Source organism: Chiloscyllium punctatum, chromosome 2 (genome assembly GCF_047496795.1).
Source record: "Chiloscyllium punctatum isolate Juve2018m chromosome 2, sChiPun1.3, whole genome shotgun sequence".
In the NCBI taxonomy this organism is placed as follows: Eukaryota; Metazoa; Chordata; class Chondrichthyes; order Orectolobiformes; family Hemiscylliidae; genus Chiloscyllium; species Chiloscyllium punctatum.
Window position 1 is genome coordinate 146,788,226 of NC_092740.1, and position 17,921 is coordinate 146,806,146.

The window sequence follows — 17,921 nt, forward strand, 5'->3', positions numbered from 1 at the left end:
GTTGGAGGATTTGAGCTATAGGGAGAGGTTGAATAAGCTGGGGCTGTTTTCCCTGGAGTGTCAGAGGTTGAGGGATGACCTTATGAGGTTTATAAAATCATGAGGGGTATGGATAGGATAAGTAGACCAAATCTTTTCTCTGGGGTGGGGGAGTACAGAGCTAAAGGGCATAGATTTAGGGTGAGAGGGGAAAGATATAAAAGAGACTTACGGTACAACTTTTTCACGCAGAGGGTGGTGCATATATGGAATGAGCTGCCAGAGGAAGTGGAGGAGGCTAGTTCAATTGCAACATTTAAAAGGCATCTGGATGGGTGTATGAATAGGAAGGGTTTGGAGGGATATGGGCCAGGTGCTGGCAGGTGGGAATTGATTGGGATATCTGGTCGGCATGGACAAGTTGGACTGAGGGTCTGTTTCCATGCTGTACATCTCTGTGACTCTATGACTCTATGAATGGCAATTGAATGACAAGATGGGGAATGTTACCTTGACACTTTGCTCTGGAGGCAGTCACAGCTCTCATTCAAAGTTGATCTTTAATGAAGGACACAAGAATGTGACTGTAGATGAAGCAGGTACGGGGGTGCAAGGGGTAGCATTTGAGGTAATTCAGCTCCTGCAATTATGAGATTCTAACAAGCTGTTTGGATGAGAACAGGGTCTGCAGGAGGATAAATTAACCACAGCAACTTGGTACAAGGAGCCATTCAAGTAGTAGGGGAAAATAGGAACACAGTAGTGGTAGGGGACTTTATAATTAGGGGGACAAATACTGTTCTTTGAATTTGTGGTAATGGAGATTATGTTGCCTGGAGAGAAATTTTGAGTGGGTGGGGAGGAATCCAATTACCGTCATTAATGTTGGTACAAATTACATCGATCAGACCAGAAAGGAGGTTCTTGTGCTAAAAAGAAGCAAAACAAATGTTTAAGGATGGCTGGAGAAGAGATGTCAGCTGATGATTCTGACAAGTCAATCTACACCCTACAACAAACCGGTATCATTAGATTTAAATGTGAGAAATAATTTGTGACGGTCCAAATGATGCTGGTAGAAGAAAAACATCAAATGAACGCAGAGTATCAGATAGTAACTGGGAGTTTCATGCAACATCATGAGGTTTGCATTTCTTTGCAAAGTAGTTCATGACGTTCATCCAAAAATGAAGCCCTTGAAAGTAAGGTTGAGATTCTATAGCGGAACTATCTTCATGTCAAGATGGCAATTGAAACTGAGCCCAGAACAATGGGAAGACAAGGATCTGCAGTTCCAGATAGTAGGTATCAATCATCTCAGCTGAAGCAATCTAAAAGCTTTGATAGTAGTCCTAAACATGCCAGAAGTCATCTGTCACCTTTCACACGCCACTAATTCATTGACTGCTGACCAGATTATAAAATATTATAAACATATATATCTGGAGCAGGAGTACGCCTTTCAGTGCCTTGAGCCTGCTCGACCATTCAATAAGATCACACTGAATCAAATTGTTAACATCAAATCACATTCTCGAATACCCTGATACCCTTTCAAGCCCTTGTTTAACAAGCATTTATTTACCTTAAAAATATTCAAGGATTCTGCTTCTATCACATTTCCAAGGAGAGAGTTTCAAAGACTCACAACACTGTGAGAAAAGAAATCACCTAATTCCTGTTTTAAATGGGCAAACCTTTTTTTTAAACTAAGACACCATGATCTAGATTCTTTCATAACAGGAAACATCCTCTCCCTACCTACCCTGCCAAGAGCCCTCAGGATCTTATACATTTCAGCAAAGTCACCGATTGCACTTCTAAACTCCAGTAGATACAAGCTTCACATGTTCATACTCCAATCTTTCTTCATAATCCAAACCGCCTATTTCAGATATTAGCCTAGCAAACCTTATCTCTACTGCATCAAATTCATTTACATATTTATTTAAAGAAGGTGCACAGTACTCCAGTTGGAGTCTCACCAGTATTCTGTCTAACTGAACTTAGCCTTCCTACTTTTGCATTCAATTCCCCTCGCAATAAGTCGTGATATTCTATCAACTTTCCGAATTACTTGCTGTACCTGTGTACCAGCATTTTGTGATTCAAGCACAAGGACAGCCAGATCTCAAAACATTACAAATGTGTTTTTTAAAGGTCTCAATATCTACCTGTTGAATATCATTTGAAGTGAAGGGGAGTGTTAGCAGTGAGCAGCATCTGTTAAGGAGCTTCAGTTGCCCTTAAGTCTCACCAGAAAGATATGGTAGAAGAGTTGGAAAAAAATGGGAGTCATAAAGTGATAACTTTGACAGAATGGATTAATAGCATGGAAGCAATGAGACGTGGAGAGGCACAGAGTCAAAGGACCTCAATAAATCTTTGTTGAGATGTCACCACCCCATACCAATGCTTAAGGAACATTTACCACAACTTGATAAGGCAAATATCTTTACTCACCACAATATGAAGGCTGATTACTGACTAGCGAAGCTGGAAAGAAATAGCAGTTGACTACATCTACATTCAAAAGATGCTTGCTGTTTGGTATTTCCACCAATTTGAAACAGTAACTTTGCAGACAGTGTGGGATAGTCTTTAGGAAGAAAATGATGGTGGATGTTCTGCTTGTCTATGAATGTGGAGACACAATAGAAGAAACCATCACAGATTGTGATCGGTATCCGATGCAATTGCTGGAGCAATCCACCAAATGAACTTGGAAATGAACAAGATAAAGATGTGATTGAAGATGCCTGAAGTCAAGCACATGACAGCAAAACAACTTCATGTGGATCTTGACAAGGTGAGAGCTGTGGCAGGGTTGCAGTGACCAACTGGCGTGAAGACAGTGAATGAATTGTTGGATTTGTGAACTACTTACCAAAGTCCTTGCCTAATTTGTCATTAGAGTGTGAACTTTTATGTAGACTTGCTGCTAAAGATGAACAGTGGCATTGGAGTACAGACCATAAAACACTAGAATCAAAAAAACTAATGGCAACAACATGAGCATTTAGGTACTATGGTTCATGATGAAATCACCTCACAGTGTGATGTTAGCAAAACAGGACTTGGAGCAACAATTATGAAGCATGGACATACAGTTGCATTTTCATCTGCGGCTATAATGCAAACTGAATAATGCTACATCTAGATTGAGAAAGAGTATCTGACTTTTGTCTTTGCTTGGGAACATTTTAATCAATATCTGTTTGGGATAGTCAAATTGAAAGCAGAGTACAACCATAAGATACTTCAAATCTTGAACTCCAACCATTTTAATGAATTAGATTACTTACAATGTGGAAACAGGCCCTCCGGCCCAACAAGTCCACACCGCCCCACCGAAGCGTAACCCACCCATACCCCTACATCTACATCTACCCCTTATCTAACACTACGGGCAATTTAGCATGGCCAATTCACCTGACCTGCACATCTTTGGACTGTGGGAGGAAACCGGAGCACCCGGAGGAAACCCTCTATCTGATCTAAAGGATCTGTAAAGAACGTTACTTCATTTACGGAAACATCATCTGAAGATGTCACACAAGCAATGTAAACAGATATATAATGCTGACATGATATTGAGTGCAGTGCTTGTTACGAAGGAAACTGAGGAAGCTAAAACAATATGAAATCTTCCAGATTCAATAAGAAGCACAACTTGGCTGCTATGAGAAATATTAATCCAGCAGGCACATTGAAGCTGAAAGACAGAGTATTGCTTAAATCACACAAACACATGCAACTCTCCAACTGCTACAGGAAGTAGTGATGAAAGAATGACATCAGGAACAGACCAGTTTGAAAGAGATTCTTGGGGATATATTGACCTGTAGTGTCAGCCCACTCTTGTATGAGGAAAATGGGTGATTATCCCTAAAGAGATGAGAAAAGAGATGCTGAAGTGTATCCATGCAAGACATCAAAGAATTAGGACAAGCCTTAGTCAGAGAAGAGTACTGCTCCACTGGCTAAAGATGACCATGAGATTAAGGAGCCACATCACCCAGTTCAGTGCTTGTAACCAATACCAAGCTAAGTAAGCTCAATAACCATATATGACATAGAACATACCACAGAGACCATGGATGCATTTTGGCATAGACCTCTTTACTCCCATAGCAATTGATTTTCTTGTCTCAATGACTACTATTCTGACCAGTGGAGTTAGATTAGCTGTAATCAAAAAACACCAATGTATTGTAGACTGCCCAGAAGCAGACTTCAGTCATTATGGCAATCCAGACATTGTAATGTGTGACAATGGCAATCAATTCACAAGTGAAGAATTCAGCTACTTTGTAAAGCATTGGGAAATTCAACACCATACATCATTTCTACACTGTCTCCAGTCAAATGGCAAAGCTGAGATTCCAGTAAAAATCTCTGAAATGAACCGAAAGAAATTGAATGCATCCAGCACAGAGTTATAAGAGGCAGTCTTCTAGTGGAGAAATAAACTTAATAAGTCCACTCCAAAGGCAGATACCATATTGTATCCAAATCATTCTTTCAATAGTGAAAATAAAACTACTGGAGCCAGAAGGAGCAATAGACATGAATGACAGGCCAAATTTTAATTCAACAAAACTGCCAAGTCATTGCTGGAGCTGAGCATTGGAGAGATAGACAGATTTTTGTTTTATTCATTTGCTGTCCAGTACAGTATTTATTGCCTATCCCTAATTACCCAAAGGGTAGTTAAGAGTCAACAACATTGCTGTTCATCTGGAGTCACATGTAATCCATGCCAGGAAAGGATGGCAGTTTCCTTTCTTAAAGGACATTAATGAACCAGATGGATTTTTTCCCCCAACAATCATTTCACAATCATCAACAGACTCTTAATTCCAGATTTTTATTGAATTCAAATTCTATCATCTGCCAACACAGGATTCAAACCCAGCTCCCCAGAGTATTATCTGGGTATCTGAATTAATGGTCCAGTGATAATACCAGTAGGCCACCTCCTCTCCATACTACAGATGTTGAATATCCAAAAAGATGTGGAAACTTGGGACGCATGTTGGTTAGTTGTCACCTTGGTTACATATGTTGAATATGAACAACATTTGCAACTGCAGACATCTACTTAGTTAGACTAGCTAGGTCTTTGCCATAGGCTAACCAGGTAGGTATAATCTCACCTCTGTGATTTCTGACCCTATCACATGCTCGGTGAAAATGTTTTTCCTCATCTCCTCTGTAATCTTCCTACCAAATACTTTAAATCTATGCTCTGTAGTTACTGAACAATCTGCTATGGTAAGTAGACCCTTCCCATCCATTCCATCCACACCCCTTACAATACTGTACAGTTCAATTCAACTTCCTTTAGCATCTTCTGTTCTAAGGCAAACAACCCCAGCCAATCCAACCTTTACTTGCAGCTGCATTTTTCCAGTCCTGATAACATCCTTATAAATCCTCCCTGTCCTGTCTCTAATGCTGATACATTCTTTTGGTAATGAGGTGACCAGGACTGTCAAGGTATTCATTTTACTGTCCAACTATTGATTTATACAGTTCTACCATATCTTTCCTGTTCTTATATTCTATACTTAGGCTAAACAAAAATGGAAGGATTTCATAAGCCTTCTCAACCATCTATTCTGCTGCTTGAAACTCTCAAGCAAATGCCTTGTCTCCTTCGAATCCTCCCACTTCCTCCAAAACCAAAGGAGTAGCCATGGGCACCCATATGGACCCCAGCTATGCCTGTCACTTTGTTGGCTGCACAGAACAGTCCATCTTTCGTAGTTATACCGGCACCACTCCCCACCTCTTCCTCTGCTACATTGATGACTGCATTGGCGCCACCTCATGCTCCCGCGAGAAGGTTGAGCAATTCATCAACTTCACCACACATTCCACCCTGACCTTAAATTTACCTGGACTATCTCTGACACCTTCGTCCCCTGCCTGGACCTCTCCATCTCCATTAATGACAACCGACTTGACACCGACATTCTTTATAAACCCACCGACTCCCACAGCTACCTGGATTACACCTCTTCCTACCCTACGTCCTGCAAAAATGCCATCCCGTATTCCCAATTTCTCCGCATCCGCTGTATCTGCTCCCAGGAGGACCAGTTCCACCACAGAACACACCAGATGGCCTCCTTCTTTAGAGACCACAATTTACCTTTAAGATGTCCTCCAATGCATCTCGTCCACATCCTGCATCTCCGCCCTCAGATCCCACCCCTCCAACCGTAACAAGGACAGAACCTAGTGCTCACTTTCCACCCTACCAACCTTCGCATAAACCAAATCATCCGATGACATTTCTGCCACCACCAAACAGACCCCACCACCAGGGACATATTTCCCTCCCCACCCCTTTCCACCTTCCGCAAAGACCATTCCCTCCGTGACCACCTGTTCAGGTCCAGCCCCCACAACAACCCACCCTCCCATCCTGGCACCTTCCCCTGCCACCGCAGGAATTGCAAAATTTGCGCCCACACCTCCTCCCTCACCTCCATCCAAGGCCCCAAAGGAGCCTTCAACATCCATCAAAGGTTTACCTGCACATCCACCAATATCATTTATTGTATCCGTTACTCCCGATGCAGTCTCCTCTACATTGGTGAGACTGGACACCTCCTAGCAGAATGCTTTAGGGAACATCTCTGGGACACCCGCACCAATCAACCACACCGCACTGTGGCCCAACATTTCAACTCCCTCTCCCACTCTGCCGAGGACATGGAGGTCCTGGGCCTCCTTCACTGCCGCTCCCTCACCACCCGACGCCTGGAGGAAGAACGCCTCATCTTCCGCCTCAGGACATCAATGTGGACTTCACCAGTTTCCTCATTTCCCCTTTACCCACCTCACCCCAGTTCCAAACTTCCAGCTCAGCATTGTCCCCATGACTTGTCCTCCCTGCCTATCTTCCTTTCCACCTATCCACTCTACCTTCCTCACTGACCTATCATCTCCATCCCCATCCCATTCACCTATTGTACTCGATGCTACTTTCTCCCCACCCCTTCCCTCCTCTCATTTATCTCTCCACCCTGCAGGGACTCTGCCTCTATTCCTGATGAAGGGCTTTTGCCTGAAATATCGATTTTCCTGCTCCTCGGATGCTGCCTGAACTGCTGTGCTTTTCCAGCACCACTCTAATCCAGAGCCTTGTCCAACTATATTCATGGTTTGTCCATGGGTGCAAGAACATCCCATAAGGTCTGCAAGTTTAGATTAGATTCCTTACAGTGTGGAAACAGGCCCTTTGGACCAACCAGCCCATGCCGACCCTCCGAAGAGCAACCCACCCAGACCCGTTTCCCCTCTGACTATTGCACCTAACACTATGGGCAATTTAGCATGGCCAATTCACCTGCCCTGCACATCTTTGGACTGTGAGAGGAAACCCTCGCAGACACTGGGAGAATGTGCAAACTCCACACAGACTGTCACCCAAGGCTGGAATCAAACCTGGGACCCTGGTGCTGTGAGGCAGTAGTGCTAACCACTGAGTTTAGTTAACTACCCGAAACTAACTAGCAGTTCTTGTGTGGAACAGGAAGAAGGGGAGAAACTAGCCATGTACCTAGAAGTTGGCTAAGCATGGAACACAGCACCAACAAGATAATGTGATCTATAACAGACCCAGTTAGTGTCCAAAGACCTAACCTCAGTAGATCACCTGATTAGTTATGTTCTTTAGTTAGTTATTAATATTAACAAAGGAATAACCATTTATGGTTGATATTACAATAACAGCATGTAACAAACACGACAAATCATCATTTGACAGAATGCCAAAAACAAATTGCTAGACTAGGTCCACATCTTACTAACATTACCCCATATTCCCCCCACTTGCCTGTATGGGTGCAGCTCCAAAAACAATCAAGCTTCTTGATGCCATCCAAGACAAAACAGCTGCCTGATTGGCACCTCAACCACAAACATCCATTCCCTCCATAATTGACATTCTGTAGCAGCACTATTTACAAGATGCACTGCAGAAATTCACCAAAAATCCACTGACAGCGTCTTCCAAACTCATGACCACTTTAATCTAGAAAAACAAGGACAGCGGATACACAGGAACACCACACTCTGCAAACTCCCCTTCAGACCACTCACCATCCTGACTTGGAAATATATTCCTTCACTGTTGCTGGGTAAAGTTTGTGGAACTCCCTTCCTAGCAATAGTGTGGATGTATCTACACTACATTGGCTACAGTGGTTCAAGAAGCAGCTCGCCATTTCCTTCTCAAGGGCAAATAGGGATGGGCAATAAATATTGGCCCAGCTGGCGAAGCTTACTTCCACTGGCTGTTAAAAAACAATCACCAGCAATTCACTTCAAAACAGCCTCCATGGTTCTGGAAGGTACTTTGCCTACTGCCCCTGGTACAACCCTGGTGGATAGATGAACATTGATGTTTCTTTCCTCATGACTGCTGACATGGGTTGATAGTGCTTATCATGTCTTGTAGCCTTACGGGCTCATCGATGATCAGAGATCTTCCACTGACTACACTATACTTTCCATGATTTAAAGGGTGACATGCCACAGGCTCAAAATTTTATATTCTCAGCAAGTTGCTTTTAAAACTTCACCACCTCTCAGCCAGCATGTGATGTTGTCTCCAGTAGGGCCATTTTCATGGCATGACTCACTCTAGCATAGAACTGCAGAGATTCCCACAACTCCATATTAATTCCAATATGGGGAGGAAGCTTAGTAGCAAGAAATCTGTGGGCATTCACTGCAAATTTCCACACTTTACACCTATCAGTATTCTGCCATTAATTATGTATTCCTTTTTAATTTTTGACCTTGAAAAATCACTGTGAACTTCTCCAGCTGAATTTCCCTTACCATTCCCTTACCACCTGTGGGCGGCACGGTGGCACAGTGGTTAGCACTGCTGCCTCACAGCGCCAGAGACCCGGGTTCATTTCCCGCCTCAGGCGACTGACTGTGTGGAGTTTGCACGTTCTCCCCGTGTCTGCGTGGGTTTCCTCCGGGTGCTCCGGTTTCCTCCCACAGTCCAAAGATGTGCAGGTCAGGTGAATTGGCCATGCTAAATTGCCCGTAGTGTTAGGTAAGGGGTAGATGTAGGGGTATGGGTGGGTTACGCTTTGGCGGGGCGGTGTGGACTTGTTGGGCCGAAGGGCCTGTTTCCACACTGTAAGTAATCTAATCTAATCTAATCTAATTTCTCTGCCCTGACAGCTTCATGGATACACACCTGGAGTCTACAGCTATCCTCCTCTGCAAATTTCTCAATTATGATCCCCACACTTCGATCCAGGTTATTAATATTTACTGCAAAGAGCATGGGAATTTGTCCCTGCAGAATTCTGATGGGAGTCACGAAAATACCAGACAACCATTACCCTTAATTTTCCAACAATGAGCTAATTTGGTATCTAGCTTGTTACATGATGCATTGCATGGGCATTTATTTTATTGAAACCAAGCTCCAAATGGTATCTGGTCAAAAACCATGTTAAAGGGCAGTACCTCCCAGCATTCAGAGGCAGCAGCAGCAGGGACAGAGATGGATCGTTCCAGCGATCAGAGGCAGCAACAGGGACAGAGGTGGATCGTTCCAGCCATCAAAGGCAGCAGCAGGGACAGAGACGGATCGTTCCATCGATCAGAGGCAGCAGCAGCAGAGACAGAGTCGGCTCGTTCCAGCGATCGGAGGCAGCAGCAGCAGGGACAGAGTCGGATCGTTCCAGTGATCAGAGGCAGCAGCAGCAGGGACAGAGACGGATCGTTCCAGTGATCAGTGGCAGCAGCAGGGACAGAGACGGATCGTTCCAGCGATCAGAGGCAGCAGCAGCAGGGACAGAGATGGCTCGTTCCAGTGATTGGAGGCAGCAGCAGCAGGGACAGAGATGGCTCGTTCCAGTGATTGGAGGCAGCAACAGCAGGGACAGAGATGGATCGTTCCAGTGATCGGAGGCAGCAACAGCAGGGACAGAGACGGATCGTTCCAGCGATCGGAGGCAGAAGCAGCAGGGACAGAGATGGCTCGTTCCAGTGATCAGAGGCAGCAGCACGGACAGAGATGGATCGTTCCAGTGATCAGAGGCAGCAGCACGGACAGAGATGGCTCGTTCCAGTGTTCGGAGGCAGCAGCAGCAGGGACAGAGATGGATCGTTCCAGTGATCAGAGCAGCAGCACGGACAGAGATGGATCGTTCCAGTGTTCGGAGGCAGCAGCAGGGACAGAGATGGATCGTTCCAGTGATCAGAGGCAGCAGCAGCAGGGACAGAGATGGCTCGTTCCAGTGATCGGAGGCAGCAACAGCAGGGACAGAGATGGATCGTTCCAGTGATCAGAGGTAGCAGCAGCAGGGACAGAGATGGCTCGTTCCAGTGATCAGAGGCAGCAGCACGGACAGAGATGGATCATTCCAGTGATCGGAGGCAGCAGCAGCAGGGACAGAGATGGCTCGTTCCAGTGTTCGGAGGCAGCAGCAGCAGGGACAGAGATGGCTCGTTCCATCGATCAGAGGCAGCAGCAGCAGGGACAGAGATGGCTCGTTTCAGTGATCAGAGGCAGCAGCAGGGACAGAGATGGCTCGTTTCAGTGATCAGAGGCAGCAGCAGGGACAGAGATGGATCGTTCCAGTGATTGGTGGAGGTAGTGGTGGTAGCAAAGGTGATCAATGGGGCATGTCCAGAAGAAGGCTGATTGAAACACTAGGCCAAGACTAGACATTTTCCTTTTCTCTTGGATAAGGACTTTAAGAAGTGGACATGTTTATTTTTCTTTTGGCTCTGTTTCTTTTATTTCTTCTCTTGCTTTTTTTAAAAAACTATTCTGGTTTTGTAATTTGTATTTTAAGATGGCACCAGAGAATGGCAATATTGCACATTTTTCACTGTATTCCTGTACTTGAGTATACGTGACAATAAAACGTAGTTGCAATTCCAATGGATAGCTGATTCACTACCACCCAGTTTTTGCCACTGTTGAATTGCACTCCCTATGCTTCAGCGGGTAAGAACATGGAAGTCCCAAAGCGGAGCATGCTTCAGGATGGAATGAAGACATAAAGCTGCAAGTGCTGGCATGGGAAGAGAAATTGTTGAATGCAATTGAATAAATTTGGTAAAACAAGTAATAGTTGAATTATGAGACAAATGGTGTGGAAATCAAGTATAAAGGAGAGACCTTCCAGGAAAGGTAGCTGAGGGTGGCAATGAGCCAAACTAAGTTACATGAGTAATGAAAACTGGAAGTGCTGGAAATACACAGCAGGTCCAGCAGCATTTTTAAAAATTCATTCATGGGACGTGGGCATCGCTGGCTAGCCAGCATTTATTGCCTGGCCCTCATTGCCCTTGACAAGGTGGGCTGCCTTCTTGAACTGTTGCAGTCCACATGCTGTAGGTTGATGCACAGTGCCCTCAGAGAGAGAATTCCAGGATTTTTATCCAGCGACAGTGAAGGAACAGTGATATATTTCCAAGTCAGGATGGTGAGTGGCTTGGGGGGAATCTTGCAGGTGATGGTGTTCCTATTTTTCTGCTGCCCGTGTCCTTCTGGAGAAAGATGGTTGTGAGTTTGGAAGATGCTGTCTCAGTACCTTGGGCGAATGTTTGTCATGCATCTTGTAGGAAGGGCACACTGCTGCTCCTGAGTGTCAGATGTGGTTCCAGTCAAGTGGACTGCTTTGTCCTGGATGGTGTCAAACTTCTTGAGCATTTTTAGAGCTGCACCCATTCAGGCAAGAAGGAAATATTCCATTATAATCCTGACTTGCATCTAATAAATAATGGCTTTCAGGAATTAGGAGATGAGTTACTTGCTACCATATTCCTAGCTTCTGACCTGTCCCTGTATCTATCGTGTTTATGCGGTGAGTCCAGTCAACTTTCTAATAAATGGTAATCAAAAGGATGTATATTGTGGGGGATTCAGTAATGGTAGCCTCTGCAGTACCCATTGCCTTCAAATGTTTCTTGATATATTACATGGAGTGAATCAAATTCACTGGGGACCATTGGAGGAGGCCAACATAGATCATCCAGTCAGCACTTCTGGGTGATGATTGCTGCAAGTGCTTCAGCCTTATCTTTTGCACTGATGTGTTGGGCTCTTCCATGATTGAGAATGGGCATATTTGTGGATCCTCTTCTTCCAGTGAGTTACTTAATTGTCACGACTAGATGTGGCAGGACTGTAGAACTCAGATCTGATTCCTTGTTTGTGGGCTCGCCGAGCTGTGTCTATCATGTGCTGGCATGCAAGTCCTGTTTGGTAGCTTCACCAGACAGACACCTCATTTTTAGGTACTGCTCCTGCCATGTCATCCTGCACTCTCCATTGAAAACCGAATTAACATTTCCTCCTCAAATGGATTAGATTAGATTAGATTCCTGTTATGACACAAGGTAAACCCTCCTGCTTAATTCAAAACCAGCAACACAAAAAAAGTTTTATCCCATGCAGTAATCTGTAAAAATGTGAGTGGACAAGTACTATTTAAAGTAAAATCAACAACTTTATTTGTTAAAGTATAACAGAGAATAATTAACTAACAACTATTTACAATTTTAGGATCCTCTGGCAGCTCATTCCATCACTAACCAATGAGCCACCGTGCCACCCTGTGGTGGTATCAGATGGTACCAGACATGCTGAGTATTTCCAGCACTTTGTTTTTGTTTCAGATTATTTACCATCCACAGTATTTTGCTTTCACTTCAGCCCCACAGGTGACCTTCATAAGTGCTTGAGTCGCAGTGCTGTAAGTGGGTTGGTAATCGTGGACACACAATGCCCATAGAGGTCATAGAGTCTCAGAGTCATAGAGATGTACAGCACAGAAACAGAACCTTCAGACCAACCCGTCCATGCCGATCAGATATCCCAACCCAATCTATTCCCACCTGCCAGCACCCGGCCCATATCCCTCCAAACCCTTCCTATTCATATACCCTTCCAGATGCCTTATAAATGTTGTAATTGTACCAGCCTCCACCACTTCCTCTGGCAGCTCATTCCATACACGTGCCACCCTCTGCGTGAAAAAGTTGCCCCGTAGGTCTCTTTTATATCTTTCCCCTCTCACCCTAAACCTAATCACCTCTAGTTCTGGACTTCCCCACCCCAGGGGACTTTGTCTATTTATCCTATCCATGCCCCTCACGATTTTGTAAACCTCTGTAAGGTCACCCCTCAGCCTCCGACGCTCCAGGAGGTTCTGCATTTCATCAACCCAAGTTGGCTATAATGCAATTGACAAATTGTAGACTTTGGATAATGTGAACTTTCTACTGAACGGGTAGAGCGATTTTCTATTTCCGATCTTCTACAGCGTGATTTTCTATCGCGGTTTTCTATAGCGCAAGATTGCAGAGGAACACAACTTTTGCAGTACAGCAGAACACCCTGTATATATGATATTGTCTAGCTATCACCATTGTTAACAGCTAACCCGAGAATGCAATTTAAAAAAAAGGTTTGTGATTTAAACATGAAAGAAGTGAAACTATCACTATATTCTAACAGATGAAAGGCTTAACAGACAATCAATTTTTCAATGTATAATTTCAGTTACATCACACTGCAAATTTTTGCTATAAATTCTGTGTTACGATCGAGCCCTCCACTATCACCTGATGAAGGAGCGTCGCTCCGAAAGCTAGTGTGCTTCCAATTAAACCTGTTGGACTATAACCTGGTGTTGTGTGATTTTTAACCCTGTAAATAGTATTTTATGCAACCCAAAGATCTTGCCAGGTTAATCATCACGACAACATACTGTCAATATTTGTTTTATTTCTTTATTATTTAATAAGATCAGGCTTAACTCAAAATATCGTGCAGGGCTCTTCTGTTGCTTTCCAAAAAGGAGATTTATAAAACAGCAGAGGATAGCAATTTTACCTTTTAACTTTTTAACCAGAAAAGTCAAAACTCTCCAAGCAGTTGTCCTCAGGGCAGAATCGTGACCGTCAGAAATGCCTGGAGACAAAAAGAGGCAAAGTACCCCAAAGATTTGAGAGTCCACAACAGGCAGTTGCATATTAATGTTGTCATTAATTTCTGGGCTCAAAATAATTTTGGAATACAACTCGAAGGACATTTTAAATGCATTACTGGAGTGTTTGCAAAATGGTGACTTTTAACCCAGTGGCTCAGAGAGCAGCGGTTTATTGGCATCATCATTTGGGAGTTACTTCATACAACAGAAGTTCAACTATTGCACAACATTCTGGTTTCCAGCCAGTATCTTATCCCACCAGGCACTGAGAATACTTGACACAGAAACTTAAAAGGTGGCGTCTACTGTTCTAGAAATTGGATGTGTCTGTCAGCATTTGGTCTGAAACATGATATTATAAAACCAGTATAACTGCTTCATTGGAAGCAATATTTCAACATTGTGCTGAATAATATTGAGCAAGAGCAAATAGTTTTTTTCTGTGTTCAGACTGTAGAGTTTTACTATGTGATAGCTCAAATGGAAAGTGCAGTTTGATCTTGAGAGAAATAGCCTTTTGTTCTAATGTGTTGGTAATTGTTCAGTTGGCAGCATTCTCTGTTGAGTTTGAAGGTCCTCAGTTTAAGTCTCACTCCAGCACCTGAACATGTAATACAAGTCTAATACTCCTCCCACTCTACAGCAGTACTGAGGGAATGCTTCGTTGGACATACCATCTTTCAGAAAATACATTAAAATAATGTCTCATCTGTCCTCTCAGGTCAACATAAGACATACCAAGAATGGGAGTGGGAGTCCCATTCCCACTCCCAGAGAGAGGTTTCAAAATTTGAAAAGTTGAGGTAATAAGAACAGTGTATCAATCTGAGTAAAGGTAAATAAAGTGGTACAGAAAGGAACAGAGAACTAATGGTATATGAACTGAGAAAACTAGAAGGATCTCAAGTGCTTATCCACAGATCTCTGAAGATGGCATCACAAGTTAACAGGGTAGTTAAGAAGGTACATTGGACAATTGTCTAATCAGTCATGGCACTATAAGAGCTGGGAGGTTATGTTGGAACTGTACTAGATTTCTAGTTAGGCAACAGCTGGAGTACTATGTAGAATTCTGGTCAGCACGCTGTAGGAAGAATGTGATTGCTTTGGAGGGGGCATAAAGGAGATTCACTGGAATGTTGCCTGGGTTGGAACAGTTTAGCTATGAAGAAAGGCTGGACAGGCTTGGATTCTTTTCTTTAGAGCAGAGAAAGCTGAGACGAGACTTGATTGAGGTGTATAAGATTACAAGGGGCATGGACAGGGTGAATAGAAAGCAGCTGTTCCCCTTAGTTGAAGGGTCAATATCAAGGGGGCATTATTTTAAGGTGAAAGGATAGAGGTTTATAGGTGATTTGAAGAAAAAACCTTTTAACTCAGAAGGTAGTGAGGATCTGGAATGAACTGAGAGGGTAGTTGAGGGCAGAAGATCTTATAACCTTTCAAACAATGTTTGGATGAGCACTTGAAATGTCATAACATTCAATCCTATGCGCCTAGTGCTGAAAAGTGGGACTCATGTAGAGTTAATTCTATGATTAACAAATGCAAAGAATCATTCTTAAAAATTAAATGCTCTGGATTTATAATATATTTATAACTGAAAATATTGATAATGAGATAGATACATTAGCAGTGTAAATAGTGATAAACTATCATCATTATAAAATCATGGCTGCAAGGTGGTCAAGGTTGTGAAATAAAAAAACGATGGTGCACAATAATTGAAAAGACAGGCAGAAAGACAAAGAAGAGAAAATGCCCCATTAACGAAGGATAAATTAAAGACAGTAGCAAGGAAGAATCATGAGTCAGAACGTCCAGAAGTAAAATCAGTATATATGAAGACTGAGAACAGAACTGAGGATCAGAAACAATCAGGCCCTCCAACTCTCAATATACCATTGGTTTAACGAGAAATAATTGGCAGTGGAATAATTATAAGGGGATTTCTTGTACATGTGACCAACCAAATTGAAAAAGATATGCTGGAAGTTGATTTTATCATACTTAGAAAACATATTGTAGCAAAAAAAAACTTTTGTAGACCTTCTATTTTGTAATGAAAATGGGTTAATGATCAAATCTATTAGGAAAAGATCTTCTGGAAAAACAAAATGATTATAATTCAATTGAATTCCATATTAAGTTTCGGAGCAAATCTGTGTCTAAAATAAAAACAAATCAATTCACACGTGTATAAGGGAAGATTATCAGGTGAGTGCTATGGTTGATGGGGTGGACAGACTAAAGACTGTGGTTCATGGGTGACAGTGAGTAAGGGATGTTGTTGCAGATGAGAGCATGAACCTTGATGAGAGGTGGACGTAATATGTCACGGCCCACTGGGATAGGGAGGTGACTGCAAATTAAGCCCTGTGATTCTTGCAGTCATACAGCCATGGAAATATACAACATGGAAACAGACCCTTTAGTCCAACTTTTCCATGCTGACCAGACATCCTAAATTTATCTAGTCCCATTTGTTAGTATTTGACCCATATCCCTCTAAACCTTTCCTATTCATATGCCCATCCCCATACCTTTTAAATGTGATTGTACAAGACACCACCACCTCTTCTGGAAGCTCATTCCATACACAACATCATCAAAGTTAAAGATTTTATCAAAGTTCAGTAAAGTTTTGTTATAACCGGCGCCTTATCAACTGGCACTCTAAACAAGCAAAAATTATCTACCTCAAATACCACGACCTATCGCATTGTCTGAGTATTTATGTCCTAAGTAAAGTATAACAGTGATGTGTATGTCCCTGCATTATGTTTCTATTACCTGCTGCATGTTTTTACATTGATTTTAGGAGGCGTGTTGATGTTTTTACATAGATGTGATTTATTGTTGCCACATGTACCAAGATACAGTGAAAAGTATTGTTTGCGTGCTAACCAGACAAATCATACCTTATATAAGTATATCACGATAACAGAACAGGATGCAGAATGTAGTGTTACAACTACAGAGAAGGTGCAGAGAAAGATCAACTCTAATATCCGTTCTTGAGACTGATAACAATGTGGAAGAAGTTGTGTTTGAGGGATTTTTTGATGGATGTTGATGTCTCATAGTTTTGCTTGGTCAGGGCTGACTGCAGTACCTCTTGATTATCTGGAATATTTGATCGACTGGCGCACTCCTGGCCCTATAGATAGTGGTTCATAAAAGGTTTGCTGCAGGTAAAACTTTCTAAACATGTGTATTTCAGACATAGGTTAACAGAAAGCATGGACCAAGTTTCTCTTTAACAGGAATTATTTATTACAAATTAATAGTTTCTAGCAGGTAATCAACTAAGAATCGTCAACATATAATTTTACCAGTTAAAACTCTAACCCCCCCATAAAGTCCCCGTACAAACACATCAAGACAAAAAACAACTATTGTTGTAACGACTGGAGGAAACATCAATGGTCCCTGTTCATAGCATTCGCTGAAATTCTCCTTTTGGCTTGTGAGGCCTTGTTGCTCCTTGATCTCTCTCTTCTCCAGATATTATCATTTTCAGTGACCGGTTAACAACTTATACAATCTCTGACCTATTTTTTTAAAAGCAACAGCTTACAGCAATTGGTCAGAGAAAATAAACTAGCTTTCCTCAGGCTTTAGATAATTTTTATTGCAAAGAAAATGGACACAACCTCCCCTTCTGGAGGTCTAAGGCTTCTGGCTATGTCATTCACACCTACAAGCTGTTCACCTACCTGCGAGCCAAGCACATGGTTGTTGGCGGGCAGAAAGCCTTTGTCATCAATACCTGGCTGATACTTCACAGGTTAACAAGCTACATCTTGCTGGCTGAATCTCATTTTCTGCAAACACCCTGGTGCCAGTTTGTCTGCAACTATGCTTTCCTCACTGATTTAACAAACAACACTGTAAACAATATTTGCAATGAGTTTTGCTAACTTGCTTTGAAAGAGCGCAGCATTC

At 42.8% G+C, this 17,921-nt stretch overlaps 1 protein-coding gene across 2 annotated transcripts in view; it reads left to right on the forward strand.

Moving 5' to 3' along the window:
- LOC140491490 (E3 ubiquitin-protein ligase RNF38) overlaps positions 1-17,921 on the forward strand; it is a 399,192-nt gene that overhangs the window by 207,699 nt on the left and 173,572 nt on the right. The gene's annotated exons all lie outside the window — the stretch shown is intronic.